Source organism: Schistocerca cancellata, unplaced genomic scaffold (assembly GCF_023864275.1).
Source record: "Schistocerca cancellata isolate TAMUIC-IGC-003103 unplaced genomic scaffold, iqSchCanc2.1 HiC_scaffold_790, whole genome shotgun sequence".
Classification (NCBI taxonomy): Eukaryota; Metazoa; Arthropoda; class Insecta; order Orthoptera; family Acrididae; genus Schistocerca; species Schistocerca cancellata.
In genome coordinates, this window is record NW_026046801.1 from 1,035,528 (window position 1) to 1,059,929 (window position 24,402).

The window sequence follows — 24,402 nt, forward strand, 5'->3', positions numbered from 1 at the left end:
ATAGTGAATTGTAACTTTCAGGGCCACCTAATGACGATGGATCACTCTAATTGCGTCCCGATTCAATACATCGTCCTCCAGCAGACTTGTCTCCAGGGGTCTATTGCTGCCTCGGGCACCTTATGGCCGTTCTGCTGTGGGTCAAAGACTTTCGAATAGGACGAAGATCTGATAGTGAATTGTAACGTTCAGGGCCACCTAATGACGATGGATCACTCTAATTGCGTCCCGATTCAATACATCGTCTCCCAGCAGACTTGTCTCCATGGGTCTATTGCTGCCTCGGGCACATTATGGGCGTTCTGCTGTTTGTCAAAGATTTTCGAATCGGACGGTAAACTGATAGTGAATTGTAACGTTCAGGGCCACCTAATGACGATGGATCAGTCAAATTGCGTCCCGATTCAATACATCGTCCTCCAGCAGACTTGTCTCCATGGGTCTATTGCTGCCTCGGGCACCTTATGGCCGTTCTGCTGTGAGTCAAAGATTTTCGAATCGGACGAAAAACAGATAGTGAATTGTAACATTCATGGCCACCTAATAACGATGGATCACTCAAATTGCGTCCCGATTCAATACATCGTCCTCCAGCCGACTTGTCTCCATGGGTCTATTGCTGCATCGCGAACCTTATGGCCGTTCTGCTGTGAGTCAAAGATTTTCGAATCGGTCGAAAAACTGATAGTGAATTGTAACTTTCAGGGCCACCTAAAAACGATGGATCACTCAAATTGCGTCCCGATTCAATACATCGTCCTCCAGCCAACTTGTCTCCATGGGTCTATTGCTGCCTCGGGCACCTTATGGTCGTTTTCCCGTGAGTCTAGATTATCGAATGGGACGAAAAACTGATAGTTAATTCTAACATTCAGCGCCTCCTAATGACGATGGAACACTCAAATTGCGTCGCGATTCAATACATCGTCATCCTACAAACTTGTATCCATGGGTCTATTGCTGCCTCGGGCACCTTATGGCCGTTCTGCTGTGAGTCTAGATTATCGAATGCGACGAAAAACTGATAGTGAATTGTAACGTTCAGGGCCACCTAATGACGATGGATCACTCAAATTGCGTCCCGATTCAATACATCGTCCTGCAGCCGACTTGTCTCCATGTTTCTATTGCTAACTCGGGCACCTTATGGCCGTTCTGCTGTGAGTCTAGATTATCGAATGCGACGAAAAACTGATAGTGAATTGAAAAGTTCAGGGCCACCTAATGACGATGGATCACTCAAATTGCGTCCCGATTCAATACATCGTCCTCCAGCCGACTTGTCTCCATGGGTCTATTGCTGCCTCGGGCACCTTATGGTCGTTCTGCTGTGAGTCAAAGATTTTCGAATCGGACGAGAAACAGATAGTGAATTGTAACATTCATGGCCACCTAATGACGATGGATCACTCAAATTGCGTCCCGATTCAATACATCGTCCTCCAGTCGACTTGTCTCCATGGGTCTATTGCTGCATCGGGAACCTTACGGCCGTTCTGCTGTGAGTCAAAGATTTTCGAATCGGACGAAAAACTGATGATGAATTGTAACATTCAGGGCCACCTAATGACGATGGATCACTCAAATTGCGTCCCGATTCAATACATCGTCCTCCAGCCGACTTGACTTCATGGGTCTATTGCTGCCTCGGGCACCTTATGGCCGTTCTGCTGTGAGTCAAAGATTTACGAATCGGACGAAAAACTGATAGTGAATTGTAACGTTCAGGGCCACCTAATGACGATGGATCACTCAAATTGCGTCCCGATTCAATACATCGTCCTCCAGCAGACTTTTCTCCATGGGTCTATTGCTGCCTCGGGCACATTACGGCCGTTCTGCTGTGAGTCAAAGATTTTCGAATCGGACGAAAAACTGATAGTGAATTGTTACGTTCAGGGCCACCTAATGACGATGGATCACTCAAACTGCGTCCCGATTCAATACATCGTCCTCCTGTCGACTTGTCTCCATGGGTCTATTGCTGCCTCGGGCACCTTATGGTCGTTCTAACGTGAGTCTAGATTAACGAATGGGACGAAAAACTGATAGTTAATTCTTACATTCAGGGCCTCCTAATGAAGATGGAACACTCAAATTGCGTCGCGATTCAATACATCGTCATCCTGCAGACATGTCTCCATGGGTCTATTGCTACCTCGGGCACCTTACGGTCGTTCTGCTGTGAGTCAAAGATTTTCGAATCTGACGAAAAACTGATAGTGAATTGTAACATTCAGGGCCACCTAATGACGATGGATCACTCAAATTGCGTCCCTATTCAATACATCGTCCTCCAGCCGACTTGTCACCATGGGTCTATTGCTGCCTCGGGCACCTTATGGTAGTTCTCCCGTGAGTCTAGATTATCGAATCGGACGAAAAACTGATAGTGAATTGTAACGTTCAGGGCCACCTAATGACGATGGATCACTCAAATTGCGTCCCGATTCAATACATCGTCCTCCAGCAGACTTGTCTCCATGGGTCTATTGCTGCCTCGGGCACCTTATGGCCGTTCTGCTGTGAGTCAAAGATTTTCGAATCGGACGAAAAACAGATAGTGAATTGTAACATTCATAGCCACCTAATGACGATGGATCACTCAAATTGCGTCCCGATTCAATACATCGTCCTCCAGCCGACTTGTCTCCATGGGTCTATTGCTGCATCGGGCACCTTATGGCCGTTCTGCTGTGAGTCAAAGATTTTCGAATCGGACGAAAAACTGATAGTGAATTGTAACGTTCAGGGCCTCCTAATGACGATGGAACACTCAAATTGCGTCCCGATTCAATACCTCGTGCTCCAGCAGACTAGTCTCCATGGGTCTATTGTTGCCTCGGGCACATTATGGCCGTTCTGCTGTGAGTCAAAGATTTTCGAATCGGACGAAAAACTGATAGTGAATTGTAACTTTCAGGGCCACCTAATGACGATGGATAACTCAAATTGCGTCCCGATTCAATACATCGTCCTCCAGCAGACTTTTCTCCATGGGTCTATTGCTGCCTCGGGCACATTACGGCCGTTCTGCTGTGAGTCAAAGATTTTCGAATCGGACGAAAAACTGATAGTGAATTGTTACGTTCAGGGCCACCTAATGACGATGGATCACTCAAACTACGTCCCGATTCAATACATCGTCCTCCAGCCGACTTGTCTCCATGGGTCTATTGCTGCCTCGGGCACCTTATGGTCGTTCTGCTGTGAGTCAAAGATTTTCGAATCGGACGAAAAACAGATATTGAATTGTAACATTCATGGCCACCTAAAGACGATGGATCACTCAAATTGCGTCCCGATTCAATACATCGTCCTCCAGCCGACTTGTCTCCATGGGTCTATTGCTGCATCGGGAACCTTACGGCCGTTCTGCTGGGAGTCAAAGATTTTCGAATCGGACGAAAAACTGATGATGAATGTAACATTCAGGGCCACCTAATGACGATGGATCACTCAAATTGCGTCCCGATTCAATACATCGTCCTCCAGCCGACTTGACTTCATGGGTCTATTGCTGCCTCGGGCACCTTATGGCCGTTCTGCTGTGAGTCAAAGATTTACGAATCGGACGAAAAACTGATAGTGAATTGTAACGTTCAGGGCCACCTAATGACGATGGATCACTCAAATTGCGTCCCGATTCAATACATCGTCCTCCAGCAGACTTTTCTTCATGGGTCTATTGCTGCCTCGGGCACATTACGGCCGTTCTGCTGTGAGTCAAAGATTTTCGAATCGGACGAAAAACTGACAGTGAATTGTTACGTTCAGGGCCACCTAATGACGATGGATCACTCAAACTGCGTCCCGATCAATACATCGTCCTCCTGTCGACTTGTCTCCAAGGGTCTATTGCTGCCTCGGGCACCTTATGGTCGTTCTCCCGTGAGTCTAGATTAACGAATGGGACGAAAAACTGATAGTTAATTCTTACATTCAGGGCCTCCTAATGAAGATGGAACACTCAAATTGCGTCGCGATTCAATACATCGTCATCCTGCAGACATGTCTCCATGGGTCTATTGCTACCTCGGGCACCTATTGGCCGTTCTGCTTTGAGTCTAGATTATCGAATGCGACGAAAAAGTGATAGTGAATTGGACGTTCAGGTCCACCTAATGACGATGGATCACTCAAATTGCGTCCCGATTCAATACATCGTCCTCCAGCAGACTTTTCTTCATGGGTCTATTGCTGCCTCGGGCACATTACGGCCGTTCTGCTGTGAGTCAAAGATTTTCGAATCTGACGAAAAACTGATAGTGAATTGTAACATTCAGGGCCACCTAATGACGATGGATCATTCAAATTGCGTCCCGATTCAATACATCGTCCTCCAGCCGACTTGACTCCATGGGTCTATTGCTACCTCGGGCACCTATTGGCCGTTCTGCTTTGAGTCTAGATTATCGAATGCGACGAAAAAGTGATAGTGAATTGGACGTTCAGGTCCACCTAATGACGATGGATCACTCAAAATGCGTCCCGATTCAATACATCGTCCTCCAGCAGACTTGTCTCCATGGGTCTATTGCTGCCTCGTGCACCTTATGGACGTTCTGCTGTGAGTCAAAGATTTTCGAATCAGACGAAAAACTGATAGTGAATTGTAACATTCATGGCCACCTAATGATGATGGATCACTCAAATTGCGTCCCGATTCAATACATCGTCCTCCAGCCGACTTGTCTCCATGGGTCTATTGCTGCATCGGGCACCTTATGGCCGTTCTGCTGTGAGTCAAAGATTTTCGAATCGGACGAAAAACTGATAGTGAATTGCTACGTTCAGGGCCACCTAGTGACGATGGATCACTCAAATTGCGTCCCGATTCAATACATCGTCATCCTGCAGACTTGTCTCCATGGGTCTACTGCCGCCTCGGGCACCTTATCGCCGTTCTGCTGTGAGTCTAGATTATCCAATGGGACGAAAAACTGATAGTGAATTGTAACGTTCAGGGCCACGTAATGACGATGGATCACTCAAATTGCGTCCCGATTCAATACATCGTCCTCCAGCAGACTTGTCTCCATGAGTCTATTGCTGCCTCGGGCACCTTATGGCCGTTCTGCTGTGAGTCAAAGATTTTCGAATCGGTCGAAAAACTGATAGTGAATTGTAACTTTCAGGGCCACCTAATGACGATGGATCACTCAAATTGCGTCCCGATTCAATACATCGTCCTCCAGCCGACTTGTCTCCATGGGTCTATTGCTGCCTCGGGCACTTTACGGCCGTTCTGCAGTGAGTCAAAGATTTTCGAATCGGACGAAAAACTGATAGTGAATTGTAACATTCAGGGCCACCTAATGACGATGGATCACTCAAATTGCGTCCCGATTCAATACATCGTCCTCCAGCAGACTTGTCTCCATGGGTCTATTGCTGCCTCGGGCACCTAAATGCGGTTCAGCTGTGAGTCAATGATTTTCGAATCGGACGGTAAACTGAAAGTGAATTGTAACGTTCAGGGCCACCTAATGACGATGGATCAGTCAAATTGCGTCCCGATTCAATACATCGTCCTCCAGCAGACTTGTCTCCATGGGTCTATTGCTGCCTCGGGCACCTTATGGCCGTTCTGCTGTGAGTCAAAGATTTTCGAATCGGACGAAAAACAGATAGTGAATTGTAACATTCATGGCCACCTAATGACGATGGATCACTCAAATTGCGTCCCGATTCAATACATCGTCCTCCAGCCGACTTGTCTCCATGGGTCTATTGCTGCATCGGGAACCTTATGGCTGTTCTGCTGTGAGTCAAAGATTTTCGAATCGGTCGAAAAACTGATAGTGAATTGTAACTTTCAGGGCCACCTAAAAACGATGGATCACTCAAATTGCGTCCCGATTCAATACATCGTCCTCCAGCCAACTTGTCTCCATGGGTCTATTGCTGCCTCGGGCACCTTATGGTCGTTCTCCCGTGAGTCTAGATTATCGAATGGGACGAAAAACTGATAGTTAATTCTAACATTCAGGGCCTCCTAATGACGATGGAACACTCAAATTGCGTCGCGATTCAATACATCGTCATCCTACAAACTTGTCTCCATGGGTCTATTGCTGCCTCGGGCACCTTATGGCCGTTCTGCTGTGAGTCTAGATTATCGAATGCGACGAAAAACTGATAGTGAATTGTAACGTTCAGGGCCACCTAATGACGATGGATCACTCAAATTGCGTCCCGATTCAATACATCGTCCTGCAGCCGACTTGTCTCCATGTTTCTATTGCTAACTCGGGCACCTTATGGCCGTTCTGCTGTGAGTCTAGATTATCGAATGCGACGAAAAACTGATAGTGAATTGTAACGTTCAGGGCCACCTAATGACGATGGATCACTCAAATTGCGTCCCGATTCAATACATCGTCCTCCAGCCGACTTGTCTCCATGGGTCTATTGCTGCCTCGGGCACCTTATGGTCGTTCTGCTGTGAGTCAAAGATTTTCGAATCGGACGAGAAACAGATAGTGAATTGTAACATTCATGGCCACCTAATGACGATGGATCACTCAAATTGCGTCCCGATTCAATACATCGTCCTCCAGCCGACTTGTCTCCATGGGTCTATTGCTGCATCGGGAACCTTACGGCCGTTCTGCTGTGAGTCAAAGATTTTCGAATCGGACGAAAAACTGATGATGAATTGTAACATTCAGGGCCACCTAATGACGATGGATCACTCAAATTGCGTCCCGATTCAATACATCGTCCTCCAGCCGACTTGACTTCATGGGTCTATTGCTGCCTCGGGCACCTTATGGCCGTTCTGCTGTGAGTCAAAGATTTACGAATCGGACGAAAAACTGATAGTGAATTGTAACGTTCAGGGCCACCTAATGACGATGGATCACTCAAATTGCGTCCCGATTCAATACATCGTCCTCCAGCAGACTTTTCTCCATGGGGCTATTGCTGCCTCGGGCACATTACGGCCGTTCTGCTGTGAGTCAAAGATTTTCGAATCGGACGAAAAACTGATAGTGAATTGTTACGTTCAGGGCCACCTAATGACGATGGATCACTCAAACTGCGTCCCGATTCAATACATCGTCCTCCTGTCGACTTGTCTCCATGGGTCTATTGCTGCCTCGGGCACCTTATGGTCGTTCTAACGTGAGTCTAGATTAACGAATGGGACGAAAAACTGATAGTTAATTCTTACATTCAGGGCCTCCTAATGAAGATGGAACACTCAAATTGCGTCGCGATTCAATACATCGTCATCCTGCAGACATGTCTCCATGGGTCTATTGCTACCTCGGGCACCTTACGGTCGTTCTGCTGTGAGTCAAAGATTTTCGAATCTGACGAAAAACTGATAGTGAATTGTAACATTCAGGGCCACCTAATGACGATGGATCACTCAAATTGCGTCCCGATTCAATACATCGTCCTCCAGCCGACTTGTCTCCATGGGTCTATTGCTGCCTCGGGCACCTTATGGTAGTTCTCCCGTGAGTCTAGATTATCGAATCGGACGAAAAACTGATAGTGAATTGTAACGTTCAGGGCCACCTAATGACGATGGATCACTCAAATTGCGTCCCGATTCAATACATCGTCCTCCAGCAGACTTGTCTCCATGGGTCTATTGCTGCCTCGGGCACCTTATGGCCGTTCTGCTGTGAGTCAAAGATTTTCGAATCGGACGAAAAACAGATAGTGAATTGTAACATTCATAGCCACCTAATGACGATGGATCACTCAAATTGCGTCCCGATTCAATACATCGTCCTCCAGCCGACTTGTCTCCATGGGTCTATTGCTGCATCGGGCACCTTATGGCCGTTCTGCTGTGAGTCAAAGATTTTCGAATCGGACGAAAAACTGATAGTGAATTGTAACGTTCAGGGCCTCCTAATGACGATGGAACACTCAAATTGCGTCCCGATTCAATACCTCGTGCTCCAGCAGACTAGTCTCCATGGGTCTATTGTTGCCTCGGGCACATTATGGCCGTTCTGCTGTGAGTCAAAGATTTTCGAATCGGACGAAAAACTGATAGTGAATTGTAACTTTCAGGGCCACCTAATGACGATGGATAACTCAAATTGCGTCCCGATTCAATACATCGTCCTCCAGCAGACTTTTCTCCATGGGTCTATTGCTGCCTCGGGCACATTACGGCCGTTCTGCTGTGAGTCAAAGATTTTCGAATCGGACGAAAAACTGATAGTGAATTGTTAAGTTCAGGGCCACCTAATGACGATGGATAACTCAAATTGCGTCCCGATTCAATACATCGTCCTCCAGCAGACTTTTCTCCATGGGTCTATTGCTGCCTCGGGCACATTACGGCCGTTCTGCTGTGAGTCAAAGATTTTCGAATCGGACGAAAAACTGATAGTGAATTGTTACGTTCAGGGCCACCTAATGACGATGGATCACTCAAACTACGTCCCGATTCAATACATCGTCCTCCAGCCGACTTGTCTCCATGGGTTATTGCTGCCTCGGGCACCTTATGGTCGTTCTGCTGTGAGTCAAAGATTTTCGAATCGGACGAAAAACAGATATTGAATTGTAACATTCATGGCCACCTAAAGACGATGGATCACTCAAATTGCGTCCCGATTCAATACATCGTCCTCCAGCCGACTTGTCTCCATGGGTCTATTGCTGCATCGGGAACCTTACGGCCGTTCTGCTGGGAGTCAAAGATTTTCGAATCGGACGAAAAACTTATGATGAATGTAACATTCAGGGCCACCTAATGACGATGGATCACTCAAATTGCGTCCCGATTCAATACATCGTCCTCCAGCCGACTTGACTTCATGGGTCTATTGCTGCCTCGGGCACCTTATGGCCGTTCTGCTGTGAGTCAAAGATTTACGAATCGGACGAAAAACTGATAGTGAATTGTAACGTTCAGGGCCACCTAATGACGATGGATCACTCAAATTGCGTCCCGATTCAATACATCGTCCTCCAGCAGACTTTTCTTCATGGGTCTATTGCTGCCTCGGGCACATTACGGCCGTTCTGCTGTGAGTCAAAGATTTTCGAATCGGACGAAAAACTGACAGTGAATTGTTACGTTCAGGGCCACCTAATGACGATGGATCACTCAAACTGCGTCCCGATCAATACATCGTCCTCCTGTCGACTTGTCTCCATGGGTCTATTGCTGCCTCGGGCACCTTATGGTCGTTCTCCCGTGAGTCTAGATTAACGAATGGGACGAAAAACTGATAGTTAATTCTTACATTCAGGGCCTCCTAATGAAGATGGAACACTCAAATTGCGTCGCGATTCAATACATCGTCATCCTGCAGACATGTCTCCATGGGTCTATTGCTGCCTCGGGCACCTTACGGTCGTTCCGCTGTGAGTCAAAGATTTTCGAATCTGACGAAAAACTGATAGTGAATTGTAACATTCAGGGCCACCTAATGACGATGGATCACTCAAATTGCGTCCCGATTCAATACATCGTCCTCCAGCCGACTTGACTCCATGGGTCTATTGCTACCTCGGGCACCTATTGGCCGTTCTGCTTTGAGTCTAGATTATCGAATGCGACGAAAAAGTGATAGTGAATTGGACGTTCAGGTCCACCTAATGACGATGGATCACTCAAAATGCGTCCCGATTCAATACATCGTCCTCCAGCAGACTTGTCTCCATGGGTCTATTGCTGCCTCGTGCACCTTATGGCCGTTCTGCTGTGAGTCAAAGATTTTCGAATCAGACGAAAAACTGATAGTGAATTGTAACATTCATGGCCACCTAATGATGATGGATCACTCAAATTGCGTCCCGATTCAATACATCGTCCTCCAGCCGACTTGTCTCCATGGGTCTATTGCTGCATCGGGCACCTTATGGCCGTTCTGCTGTGAGTCAAAGATTTTCGAATCGGACGAAAAACTGATAGTGAATTGCTACGTTCAGGGCCACCTAGTGACGATGGATCACTCAAATTGCGTCCCGATTCAATACATCGTCATCCTGCAGACTTGTCTCCATGGGTCTACTGCTGCCTCGGGCACCTTATGGCCGTTCTGCTGTGAGTCTAGATTATCCAATGGGACGAAAAACTGATAGTGAATTGTAACGTTCAGGGCCACGTAATGACGATGGATCACTCAAATTGCGTCCCGATTCAATACATCGTCCTCCAGCCAACTTGTCTCCATGAGTCTATTGCTGCCTCGGGCACCTTATGGCCGTTCTGCTGTGAGTCAAAGATTTTCGAATCGGTCGAAAAACTGATAGTGAATTGTAACTTTCAGGGCCACCTAGTGACGATGGATCACTCAAATTGCGTCCCGATTCAATACATCGTCCTCCAGCCGACTTGTCTCCATGGGTCTATTGCTGCCTCGGGCACTTTACGGCCGTTCTGCAGTGAGTCAAAGATTTTCGAATCGGACGAAAAACTGATAGTGAATTGTAACATTCAGGGCCACCTAATGACGATGGATCACTCAAATTGCGTCCCGATTCAATACATCGTCCTCCAGCAGACTTGTCTCCATGGGTCTATTGCTGCCTCGGGCACCTAAATGCGGTTCAGCTGTGAGTCAATGATTTTCGAATCGGACGGTAAACTGATAGTGAATTGTAACGTTCAGGGCCACCTAATGACGATGGATCAGTCAAATTGCGTCCCGATTCAATACATCGTCCTCCAGCAGACTTGTCTCCATGGGTCTATTGCTGCCTCGGGCACCTTATGGCCGTTCTGCTGTGAGTCAAAGATTTTCGAATCGGACGAAAAACAGATAGTGAATTGTAACATTCATGGCCACCTAATGACGATGGATCACTCAAATTGTAACGTTCAGGGCCACCTAATGACGATGGATCACTCAAATTGCGTCCCGATTCAATACATCGTCCTCCAGCAGACTTTTCTCCATGGGTCTATTGCTGCCTCGGGCACATTACGGCCGTTCTGCTGTGAGTCAAAGATTTTCGAATCGGACGAAAAACTGATAGTGAATTGTTACGTTCAGGGCCACCTAATGACGATGGATCACTCAAACTGCGTCCCGATTCAATACATCGTCCTCCTGTCGACTTGTCTCCATGGGTCTATTGCTGCCTCGGGCACCTTATGGTAGTTCTCCCGTGAGTCTAGATTATCGAATCGGACGAAAAACTGATAGTGAATTGTAACGTTCAGGGCCACCTAATGACGATGGATCACTCAACGTGAGTCTAGATTAACGAATGGGACGAAAAACTGATAGTTAATTCTTACATTCAGGGCCTCCTAATGAAGATGGAACACTCAAAATGCGTCGCGATTCAATACATCGTCATCCTGCAGACATGTCTCCATGGGTCTATTGCTACCTCGGGCACCTTACGGTCGTTCTGCTGTGAGTCAAAGATTTTCGAATCTGACGAAAAACTGCAAGTGAATTGTAACATTCAGGGCCACCTAATGACGATGGATCACTCAAATTGCGTCCCGATTCAATACATCGTCCTCCAGCCGACTTGTCTCCATGGGTCTATTGCTGCCTCGGGCACCTTATGGTAGTTCTCCCGTGAGTCTAGATTATCGAATCGGACGAAAAACTGATAGTGAATTGTAACGTTCAGGGCCACCTAATGACGATGGATCACTCAAATTGCGTCCCGATTCAATACATCGTCCTCCAGCAGAATTGTCTCCATGGGTCTATTGCTGCCTCGGGCACATTACGGCCGTTCTGCTGTGAGTCAAAGATTTTCGAATCGGACGAAAAACTAATAGTGAATTGTTACGTTCAGGGCCACCTAATGACGATGGATCACTCAAACTGCGTCCCGATTCAATACATCGTCCTCCAGCCGACTTGTCTCCATGGGTCTATTGCTGCCTCGGGCACCTTATGGTCGTTCTGCTGTGAGTCAAAGATTTTCGAATCGGACGAAAAACAGATATTGAATTGTAACATTCATGGCCACCTAATGCCGATGGATCACTCAAATTGCGTCCCGATTCAATACATCGTCCTCCAGCCGACTTGTCTCCATGGGTCTATTGCTGCATCGGGAACCTTACGGCCGTTCTGCTGGGAGTCAAAGATTTTCGAATCGGACGAAAAACTGATGATGAATTGTAACATTCAGGGCCACCTAATGACGATGGATCACTCAAATTGCGTCCCGATTCAATACATCGTCCTCCAGCCGACTTGACTTCATGGGTCTATTGCTGCCTCGGGCACCTTATGGCCGTTCTGCTGTGAGTCAAAGATTTACGAATCGGACGAAAAACTGATAGTGAATTGTAACGTTCAGGGCCACCTAATGACGATGGATCACTCAAATTGCGTCCCGATTCAATACATCGTCCTCCAGCAGACTTTTCTTCATGGGTCTATTGCTGCCTCGGGCACATTACGGCCGTTCTGCTGTGAGTCAAAGATTTTCGAATCGGACGAAAAACTGACAGTGAATTGTTACGTTCAGGGCCACCTAATGACGATGGATCACTCAAACTGCGTCCCGATCAATACATCGTCCTCCTGTCGACTTGTCTCCATGGGTCTATTGCTGCCTCGGGCACCTTATGGTCGTTCTCCCGTGAGTCTAGATTAACGAATGGGACGAAAAACTGATAGTTAATTCTTACATTCAGGGCCTCCTAATGAAGATGGAACACTCAAATTGCGTCGCGATTCAATACATCGTCATCCTGCAGACATGTCTCCATGGGTCTATTGCTGCCTCGGGCACCTTACGGTCGTTCCGCTGTGAGTCAAAGATTTTCGAATCTGACGAAAAACTGATAGTGAATTGTAACATTCAGGGCCACCTAATGACGATGGATCACTCAAATTGCGTCCCGATTCAATACATCGTCCTCCAGCCGACTTGACTCCATGGGTCTATTGCTACCTCGGGCACCTATTGGCCGTTCTGCTTTGAGTCTAGATTATCGAATGCGACGAAAAAGTGATAGTGAATTGGACGTTCAGGTCCACCTAATGACGATGGATCACTCAAAATGCGTCCCGATTCAATACATCGTCCTCCAGCAGACTTGTCTCCATGGGTCTATTGCTGCCTCGTGCACCTTATGGCCGTTCTGCTGTGAGTCAAAGATTTTCGAATCGGACGAAAAACAGATAGTGAATTGTAACATTCATGGCCACCTAATGACGATGGATCACTCAAATTGTAACGTTCAGGGCCACCTAATGACGATGGATCACTCAAATTGCGTCCCGATTCAATACATCGTCCTCCAGCAGACTTTTCTCCATGGGTCTATTGCTGCCTCGGGCACATTACGGCCGTTCTGCTGTGAGTCAAAGATTTTCGAATCGGACGAAAAACTGATAGTGAATTGTTACGTTCAGGGCCACCTAATGACGATGGATCACTCAAACTGCGTCCCGATTCAATACATCGTCCTCCTGTCGACTTGTCTCCATGGGTCTATTGCTGCCTCGGGCACCTTATGGTAGTTCTCCCGTGAGTCTAGATTATCGAATCGGACGAAAAACTGATAGTGAATTGTAACGTTCAGGGCCACCTAATGACGATGGATCACTCAACGTGAGTCTAGATTAACGAATGGGACGAAAAACTGATAGTTAATTCTTACATTCAGGGCCTCCTAATGAAGATGGAACACTCAAATTGCGTCGCGATTCAATACATCGTCATCCTGCAGACATGTCTCCATGGGTCTATTGCTACCTCGGGCACCTTACGGTCGTTCTGCTGTGAGTCAAAGATTTTCGAATCTGACGAAAAACTGATAGTGAATTGTAACATTCAGGGCCACCTAATGACGATGGATCACTCAAATTGCGTCCCGATTCAATACATCGTCCTCCAGCCAACTTGTCTCCATGGGTCTATTGCTGCCTCGGGCACCTTATGGTAGTTCTCCCGTGAGTCTAGATTATCGAATCGGACGAAAAACTGATAGTGAATTGTAACGTTCAGGGCCACCTAATGACGATGGATCACTCAAATTGCGTCCCGATTCAATACATCGTCTTCCAGCAGAATTGTCTCCATGGGTCTATTGCTGCCTCGGGCACATTACGGCCGTTCTGCTGTGAGTCAAAGATTTTCGAATCGGACGAAAAACTAATAGTGAATTGTTACGTTCAGGGCCACCTAATGACGATGGATCACTCAAACTGCGTCCCGATTCAATACATCGTCCTCCAGCCGACTTGTCTCCATGGGTCTATTGCTGCCTCGGGCACCTTATGGTCGTTCTGCTGTGAGTCAAAGATTTTCGAATCGGACGAAAAACAGATATTGAATTGTAACATTCATGGCCACCTAATGCCGATGGATCACTCAAATTGCGTCCCGATTCAATACATCGTCCTCCAGCCGACTTGTCTCCATGGGTCTATTGCTGCATCGGGAACCTTACGGCCGTTCTGCTGGGAGTCAAAGATTTTCGAATCGGACGAAAAACTGATGATGAATTGTAACATTCAGGGCCACCTAATGACGATGGATCACTCAAATTGCGTCCCGATTCAATACATCGTCCTCCAGCCGACTTGACTTCATGGGTCTATTGCTGCCTCGGGCACCTTATGGCCGTTCTGCTGTGAGTCAAAGATTTACGAATCGGACGAAAAACTGATAGTGAATTGTAACGTTCAGGGCCACCTAATGACGATGGATCACTCAAATTGCGTCCCGATTCAATACATCGTCCTCCAGCAGACTTTTCTTCATGGGTCTATTGCTGCCTCGGGCACATTACGGCCGTTCTGCTGTGAGTCAAAGATTTTCGAATCGGACGAAAAACTGACAGTGAATTGTTACGTTCAGGGCCACCTAATGACGATGGATCACTCAAACTGCGTCCCGATCAATACATCGTCCTCCTGTCGACTTGTCTCCATGGGTCTATTGCTGCCTCGGGCACCTTATGGTCGTTCTCCCGTGAGTCTAGATTAACGAATGGGACGAAAAACTGATAGTTAATTCTTACATTCAGGGCCTCCTAATGAAGATGGAACACTCAAATTGCGTCGCGATTCAATACATCGTCATCCTGCAGACATGTCTCCATGGGTCTATTGCTGCCTCGGGCACCTTACGGTCGTTCCGCTGTGAGTCAAAGATTTTCGAATCTGACGAAAAACTGATAGTGAATTGTAACATTCAGGGCCACCTAATGACGATGGATCACTCAAATTGCGTCCCGATTCAATACATCGTCCTCCAGCCGACTTGACTCCATGGGTCTATTGCTACCTCGGGCACCTATTGGCCGTTCTGCTTTGAGTCTAGATTATCGAATGCGACGAAAAAGTGATAGTGAATTGGACGTTCAGGTCCACCTAATGACGATGGATCACTCAAAATGCGTCCCGATTCAATACATCGTCCTCCAGCAGACTTGTCTCCATGGGTCTATTGCTGCCTCGTGCACCTTATGGCCGTTCTGCTGTGAGTCAAAGATTTTCGAATCAGACGAAAAACTGATAGTGAATTGTAACATTCATGGCCACCTAATGATGATGGATCACTCAAATTGCGTCCCGATTCAATACATCGTCCTCCAGCCGACTTGTCTCCATGGGTCTATTGCTGCATCGGGCACCTTATGGCCGTTCTGCTGTGAGTCAAAGATTTTCGAATCGGACGAAAAACTGATAGTGAATTGCTACGTTCAGGGCCACCTAGTGACGATGGATCACTCAAATTGCGTCCCGATTCAATACATCGTCATCCTGCAGACTTGTCTCCATGGGTCTACTGCTGCCTCGGGCACCTTATGGCCGTTCTGCTGTGAGTCTAGATTATCCAATGGGACGAAAAACTGATAGTGAATTGTAACGTTCAGGGCCACGTAATGACGATGGATCACTCAAATTGCGTCCCGATTCAATACATCGTCCTCCAGCCAACTTGTCTCCATGAGTCTATTGCTGCCTCGGGCACCTTATGGCCGTTCTGCTGTGAGTCAAAGATTTTCGAATCGGTCGAAAAACTGATAGTGAATTGTAACTTTCAGGGCCACCTAATGACGATGGATCACTCAAATTGCGTCCCGATTCAATACATCGTCCTCCAGCCGACTTGTCTCCATGGGTCTATTGCTGCCTCGGGCACCTTATGGCCGTTCTGCCGTGAGTCATAGATTTTCGAATCCGACGAATAACTGATAGTGAATTGTAACGTTCAGGGCCTCCTAATGACGATGGAACACTCAAATTGCGTCCCGATTCAATACCTCGTGCTCCAGCAGACTAGTCTCCATGGGTCAATTGCTGCCTCGGGCACATTATGGCCGTTCTGCTGTGAGTCAAAGATTTTCGAATCGGACGAAATACTGATAGTGAATTGTAACATTCAGGACCACCTAATGACGATGGATCACTCAAATTGCGTCCCGATTCAATACATCGTCCTCCAGCCGACTTGTCTCCATGGGTCTATTGCTGCCTCGGGCACTTTACGGCCGTTCTGCAGTGAGTCAAAGATTTTCGAATCGGACGAAAAACTGATAGTGAATTGTAACATTCAGGGCCACCTAATGACGATGGATCACTCAAATTGCGTCCCGATTCAATACATCGTCCTCCAGCCGACTTGACTCCATGGGTCTATTGCTGCCTCGGGCACCTATTGGCCGTTCTGCTGTGAGTCTAGATTATCGAATGCGACGAAAAACTGATAGTGAATTATAACGTTCAGGGCCACCTAATGACGATGGATCACTCAAATTGCGTCCCGATTCAATACATCGTTCTCCAGCCGACTTGTCTCCATGGGTCTATTGCTGCATCGGGAACCTTACGGCCGTTCTGCTGGGAGTCAAAGATTTTCGAATCGGACGAAAAACTGATGATGAATTGTAACATTCAGGGCCACCTAATGACGATGGATCACTCAAATTGCGTCCCGATTCAATACATCGTCCTCCAGCCGACTTGACTTCATGGGTCTATTGCTGCCTCGGGCACCTTATGGCCGTTCTGCTGTGAGTCAAAGATTTACGAATCGGACGAAAAACTGATAGTGAATTGTAACGTTCAGGGCCACCTAATGACGATGGATCACTCAAATTGCGTCCCGATTCAATACATCGTCCTCCAGCAGACTTTTCTTCATGGGTCTATTGCTGCCTCGGGCACATTACGGCCGTTCTGCTGTGAGTCAAAGATTTTCGAATCGGACGAAAAACTGACAGTGAATTGTTACGTTCAGGGCCACCTAATGACGATGGATCACTCAAACTGCGTCCCGATCAATACATCGTCCTCCTGTCGACTTGTCTCCATGGGTCTATTGCTGCCTCGGGCACCTTATGGTCGTTCTCCCGTGAGTCTAGATTAACGAATGGGACGAAAAACTGATAGTTAATTCTTACATTCAGGGCCTCCTAATGAAGATGGAACACTCAAATTGCGTCGCGATTCAATACATCGTCATCCTGCAGACATGTCTCCATGGGTCTATTGCTGCCTCGGGCACCTTACGGTCGTTCCGCTGTGAGTCAAAGATTTTCGAATCTGACGAAAAACTGATAGTGAATTGTAACATTCAGGGCCACCTAATGACGATGGATCACTCAAATTGCGTCCCGATTCAATACATCGTCCTCCAGCCGACTTGACTCCATGGGTCTATTGCTACCTCGGGCACCTATTGGCCGTTCTGCTTTGAGTCTAGATTATCGAATGCGACGAAAAAGTGATAGTGAATTGGACGTTCAGGTCCACCTAATGACGATGGATCACTCAAAATGCGTCCCGATTCAATACATCGTCCTCCAGCAGACTTGTCTCCATGGGTCTATTGCTGCCTCGTGCACCTTATGGCCGTTCTGCTGTGAGTCAAAGATTTTCGAATCAGACGAAAAACTGATAGTGAATTGTAACATTCATGGCCACCTAATGATGATGGATCACTCAAATTGCGTCCCGATTCAATACATCGTCCTCCAGCCGACTTGTCTCCATGGGTCTATTGCTGCATCGGGCACCTTATGGCCGTTCTGCTGTGAGTCAAAGATTTTCGAATCGGACGAAAAACTGATAGTGAATTGCTACGTTCAGGGCCACCTAGTGACGATGGATCACTCAAATTGCGTCCCGATTCAATACATCGTCATCCTGCAGACTTGTCTCCATGGGTCTACTGCTGCCTCGGGCACCTTATGGCCGTTCTGCTGTGAGTCTAGATTATCCAATGGGACGAAAAACTGATAGTGAATTGTAACGTTCAGGGCCACGTAATGACGATGGATCACTCAAATTGCGTCCCGATTCAATACATCGTCCTCCAGCCAACTTGTCTCCATGAGTCTATTGCTGCCTCGGGCACCTTATGGCCGTTCTGCTGTGAGTCAAAGATTTTCGAATCGGTCGAAAAACTGATAGTGAATTGTAACTTTCAGGGCCACCTAATGACGATGGATCACTCAAATTGCGTCCCGATTCAATACATCGTCCTCCAGCCGACTTGTCTCCATGGGTCTATTGCTGCCTCGGGCACCTTATGGCCGTTCTGCCGTGAGTCATAGATTTTCGAATCCGACGAATAACTGATAGTGAATTGTAACGTTCAGGGCCTCCTAATGACGATGGAACACTCAAATTGCGTCCCGATTCAATACCTCGTGCTCCAGCAGACTAGTCTCCATGGGTCAATTGCTGCCTCGGGCACATTATGGCCGTTCTGCTGTGAGTCAAAGATTTTCGAATCGGACGAAATACTGATAGTGAATTGTAACATTCAGGACCACCTAATGACGATGGATCACTCAAATTGCGTCCCGATTCAATACATCGTCCTCCAGCCGACTTGTCTCCATGGGTCTATTGCTGCCTCGGGCACTTTACGGCCGTTCTGCAGTGAGTCAAAGATTTTCGAATCGGACGAAAAACTGATAGTGAATTGTAACATTCAGGGCCACCTAATGACGATGGATCACTCAAATTGCGTCCCGATTCAATACATCGTCCTCCAGCCGACTTGACTCCATGGGTCTATTGCTGCCTCGGGCACCTATTGGCCGTTCTGCTGTGAGTCTAGATTATCGAATGCGACGAAAAACTGATAGTGAATTATAACGTTCAGGGCCACCTAATGACGATGGATCACTCAAATTGCGTCCCGATTCAATACATCGTTCTCCAGCCGACTTGTCTCCATGGGTCTATTGCTGCCTCGGGCACCTTATGGCCGTTCTGCTGTGAGTCAAAGATTTTCGAATCGGACGAAAAACTGATAGTGAATTGTAACGTTCAGGGCCACCTAATGACGATGGATCACTCAAATTGCGTCCCAATTCAATACATCGTCCTCCAGCCGACTTGTCTCCATGGGTCAATTGCTGCCTCGGGCACCTTACGGCCGTTCTGCTGTGAGTCAAAGATTTTCGAATCGGACGAAAAACTGATAGTGAATTGTTACGTTCAGGGCCACCTAATGACGATGGATCACTCAAACTGCGTCCCGATTCAATACATCGTCCTCCAGTCGACTTGTCTCCATGGGTCTATTGCTGCCTCGGGCACCTTATGGTCGTTCTCCCGTGAGTCTAGATTAACGAATGGGACGAAAAACTGATAGTTAATTCTTACATTCAGGGCCTCCTAATGAAGATGGAACACTCAAATTGCGTCGCGATTCAATACATCGTCATCCTGCAGACATGTCTCCATGGGTCTATTGCTGCCTCGGGCACCTTACGGTCGTTCTGCTGTGAGTCAAAGATTTTCGAATCGGACGAAAAACTGATAGTGAATTGTAACATTCAGGGCCACCTAATGACGATGGATCACTCAAATTGCGTCCCGATTCAATACATCGTCCTCCAGCCGACTTGTCTCCATGGGTCTATTGCTGCCTCGGGCACCATATGGTCGTTCTCCCGTGAGTCTAGATTATCGAATCGGACGAAAAACTGATAGTGAATTGTAACGTTTAGGGCCACCTAATGACGATGGATCACTCAAATTGCGTCCCGATTCAATACATCGTTCTCCAGCCGACTTGTCTCCATGGGTCTATTGCTGCCTCGGGCACCTTATGGCCGTTCTGCTGTGAGTCAAAGATTTTCGAATCGGACGAAAAACTGATAGTGAATTGTAACGTTCAGGGCCACCTAATGACGATGGATCACTCAAATTGCGTCCCAATTCAATACATCGTCCTCCAGCCGACTTGTCTCCATGGGTCAATTGCTGCCTCGGGCACCTTACGGCCGTTCTGCTGTGAGTCAAAGATTTTCGAATCGGACGAAAAACTGATAGTGAATTGTTACGTTCAGGGCCACCTAATGACGATGGATCACTCAAACTGCGTCCCGATTCAATACATCGTCCTCCAGTCGACTTGTCTCCATGGGTCTATTGCTGCCTCGGGCACCTTATGGTCGTTCTCCCGTGAGTCTAGATTAACGAATGGGACGAAAAACTGATAGTTAATTCTTACATTCAGGGCCTCCTAATGAAGATGGAACACTCAAATTGCGTCGCGATTCAATACATCGTCATCCTGCAGACATGTCTCCATGGGTCTATTGCTGCCTCGGGCACCTTACGGTCGTTCTGCTGTGAGTCAAAGATTTTCGAATCGGACGAAAAACTGATAGTGAATTGTAACATTCAGGGCCACCTAATGACGATGGATCACTCAAATTGCGTCCCGATTCAATACATCGTCCTCCAGCCGACTTGTCTCCATGGGTCTATTGCTGCCTCGGGCACCATATGGTCGTTCTCCCGTGAGTCTAGATTATCGAATCGGACGAAAAACTGATAGTGAATTGTAACGTTTAGGGCCACCTAATGACGATGGATCACTCAAATTGCGTCCCGATTCAATACATCGTCCTCCAGCAGACTTGTCTCCAGGGGTCTATTGCTGCCTCGGGCACCTTATTGCCGTTCTGCTGTGAGTCAAAGATTTTCGAATCGGACGAAAAACAGATAGTGAATTGTAACATTCATAGCCACCTAATGACGATGGATCACTCAAATTGCGTCCCGATTCAATACATCGTCCTCCAGCCGACTTGTCTCCATGGGTCTACTGCTGCATCGGGCACCTTATGGCCGTTCTGCTGTGAGTCAAAGATTTTCGAATCGGACGAAAAACTGATAGTGAATTGTAACGTTCAGGGCCTCCTAATGACGATGGAACACTCAAATTGCGTCCCGATTCAATACCTCGTGCTCCAGCAGACTAGTCTCCATGGGTCTATTGCTGCCTCGGGCACATTATGGCCGTTCTGCTGTGAGTCAAAGATTTTCGAATCGGACGAAAAACTGATAGTGAATTGTTACGTTCAGGGCCACCTAATGACGATGGATCACTCAAATTGCGTCCCGATTCAGTACATCGTCCTCCAGCCAACTTGTCTCCATGGGTCTATTGCTGCCTCGGGCACCTTATGGCCGTTCTGCTGTGGGTCAAAGATTTTCGAATAGGACGAAGATCTGATAGTGAATTGTAACGTTCAGGGCCTCCTAATGACGATGGATCACTCTAATTGCGACCCGATTCAATACATCGTCTCCCAGCAGACTTGTCTCCATGGGTCTATTGCTGCCTCGGGCACCTTATGGGCGTTCTGCTGTGAGTCAAAGATTTTCGAATCGGACGAAAAACTGATAGTGAATTGTAACGTTCAGGGCCTCCTAATGACGATGGAACACTCAAATTGCGTCCCGATTCAATACCTCGTGCTCCAGCAGACTAGTCTCCATGGGTCTATTGCTGCCTCGGGCACATTATGGCCGTTCTGCTGTGAGTCAAAGATTTTCGAATCGGACGAAAAACTGATAGTGAATTGTAAAGTTCAGGGCCACCTAATGACGATGGATCACTCAAATTGCGTCCCGATTCAATACATCGTCCTCCAGCCGACTTGTCTCCATGGGTCTATTGCTGCCTCGGGCACCTTATGGCCGTTCTGCTGTGAGTCTAGATTATCGAATGCGACGAAAAGCTGATAGTGAATTGTAACGTTCAGGGACACCTAATGACGATGGATCACTCAAATTGCGTCCCGATTCAATACATCGTCCTCCAGCAGACTTGTCTCCATGGGTCTATTGCTGCCTCGGGCACCTTAATGCGGTTCAGCTGTGAGTCAATGATTTTCGAATCGGACGGTAAACTGATAGTGAATTGTAACGTTCAGGGCCACCTAATGACGATGGATCAGTCAAATTGCGTCCCGATTCAATACATCGTCCTCCAGCCAACTTGTCTCCATGGGTCTATTGCTGCCTCGGGCACCTTATGGTCGTTCTCCCGTGAGTCTAGATTATCGAATGGGACGAAAAACTGATAGTTAATTCTAACATTCAGGGCCTCCTAATGACGATGGAACACTCAAATTGCGTCGCGATTCAATACATCGTCATCCTACAAACTTGTCTCCATGGGTCTATTGCTGCCTCGGGTACCTTATGGCCGTTCTCCTGTGAGTCTAGATTATCGAATGCGACGAAAAACTGATAGTGAATTGTAACGTTCAGGGCCACCTAATGACGATGGATCACTCAAATTGCGTCCCGATTCAATACATCGTCCTGCAGCCGACTTGTCTCCATGTTTCTATTGCTAACTCGGGCACCTTATGGCCGTTCTGCTGTGAGTCTAGATTATCGAATGCGACGAAAAACTGATAGTGAATTGAACAGTTCAGGGCCACCTAATGACGATGGATCACTCAAATTGCGTCCCGATTCAATACATCGTCCTCCAGCCGACTTGTCTCCATGGGTCTATTGCTGCCTCGGGCACCTTATGGTCGTTCTGCTGTGAGTCAAAGATTTTCGAATCGGACGAAAAACAGATAGTGAATTGTAACATTCATGGCCACCTAATGACGATGGATCACTCAAATTGCGTCCCGATTCAATACATCGTCCTCCAGCCGACTTGTCTCCATGGGTCTATTGCTGCATCGGGAACCTTACGGCCGTTCTGCTGTGAGTCAAAGATTTTCGAATCGGACGAAAAACTGATGATGAATTGTAACATTCAGGGCCACCTAATGACGATGGATCACTCAAATTGCGTCCCGATTCAATACATCGTCCTCCAGCCGACTTGACTTCATGGGTCTATTGCTGCCTCGGGCACCTTATGGCCGTTCTGCTGTGAGTCAAAGATTTACGAATCGGACGAAAAACTGATAGTGAATTGTAACGTTCAGGGCCACCTAATGACGATGGATCACTCAAATTGCGTCCCGATTCAATACATCGTCCTCCAGCAGACTTTTCTCCATGGGTCTATTGCTGCCTCGGGCACATTACGGCCGTTCTGCTGTGAGTCAAAGATTTTCGAATCGGACGAAAAACTGATAGTGAATTGTTACGTTCAGGGCCACCTAATGACGATGGATCACTCAAACTGCGTCCCGATTCAATACATCGTCCTCCTGTCGACTTGTCTCCATGGGTCTATTGCTGCCTCGGACACCTTATGGTCGTTCTCCCGTGAGTCTAGATTAACGAATGGGACGAAAAACTGATAGTTAATTCTTACATTCAGGGCCTCCTAATGAAGATGGAACACTCAAATTGCGTCGCGATTCAATACATCGTCATCCTGCAGACATGTCTCCATGGGTCTATTGCTGCCTCGGGCACCTTACGGTCGTTCTGCTGTGAGTCAAAGATTTTCGAATCTGACGAAAAACTGATAGTGAATTGTAACATTCAGGGCCACCTAATGACGATGGATCACTCAAATTGCGTCCCGATTCAATACATCGTCCTCCAGCCGACTTGTCTCCATGGGTCTATTGCTGCCTCGGGCACCTTATGGTCGTTCTCCCGTGAGTCTAGATTATCCAATCGGACGAAAAACTGATAGTGAATTGTAACGTTCAGGGCCACCTAATGACGATGGATCACTCAAATTGCGTCCCGATTCAATACATCGTCCTCCAGCAGACTTGTCTCCATGGGTCTATTGCTGCCTCGGGCACCTTATGGCCGTTCTGCTGTGAGTCAAAGATTTTCGAATCGGACGAAATCAGATAGTGAATTGTAACATTCATAGCCACCTAATGACGATGGATCACTCAAATTGCGTCCCGATTCAATACATCGTCCTCCAGCCGACTTGTCTCCATGGGTCTATTGCTGCATCGGGAACCTTATGGCCGTTCTGCTGTGTGTCAAAGATTTTCGAATCGGACGAAAAACTGATAGTGAATTGTAACGTTCAGGGCCTCCTAATGACGATGGAACACTCAAATTGCGTCCCGATTCAATACCTCGTGCTCCAGCAGACTAGTCTCCATGGGTCTATTGCTGCCTCGGGCACATTATGGCCGTTCTGCTGTGAGTCAAAGATTTTCGAATCGGACGAAAAACTGATAGTGAATTGTAACGTTCAGGGCCACCTAATGACGATGGATCACTCAAATTGCGTCCCGATTCAATACATCGTCCTCCAGCCGACTTGACTTCA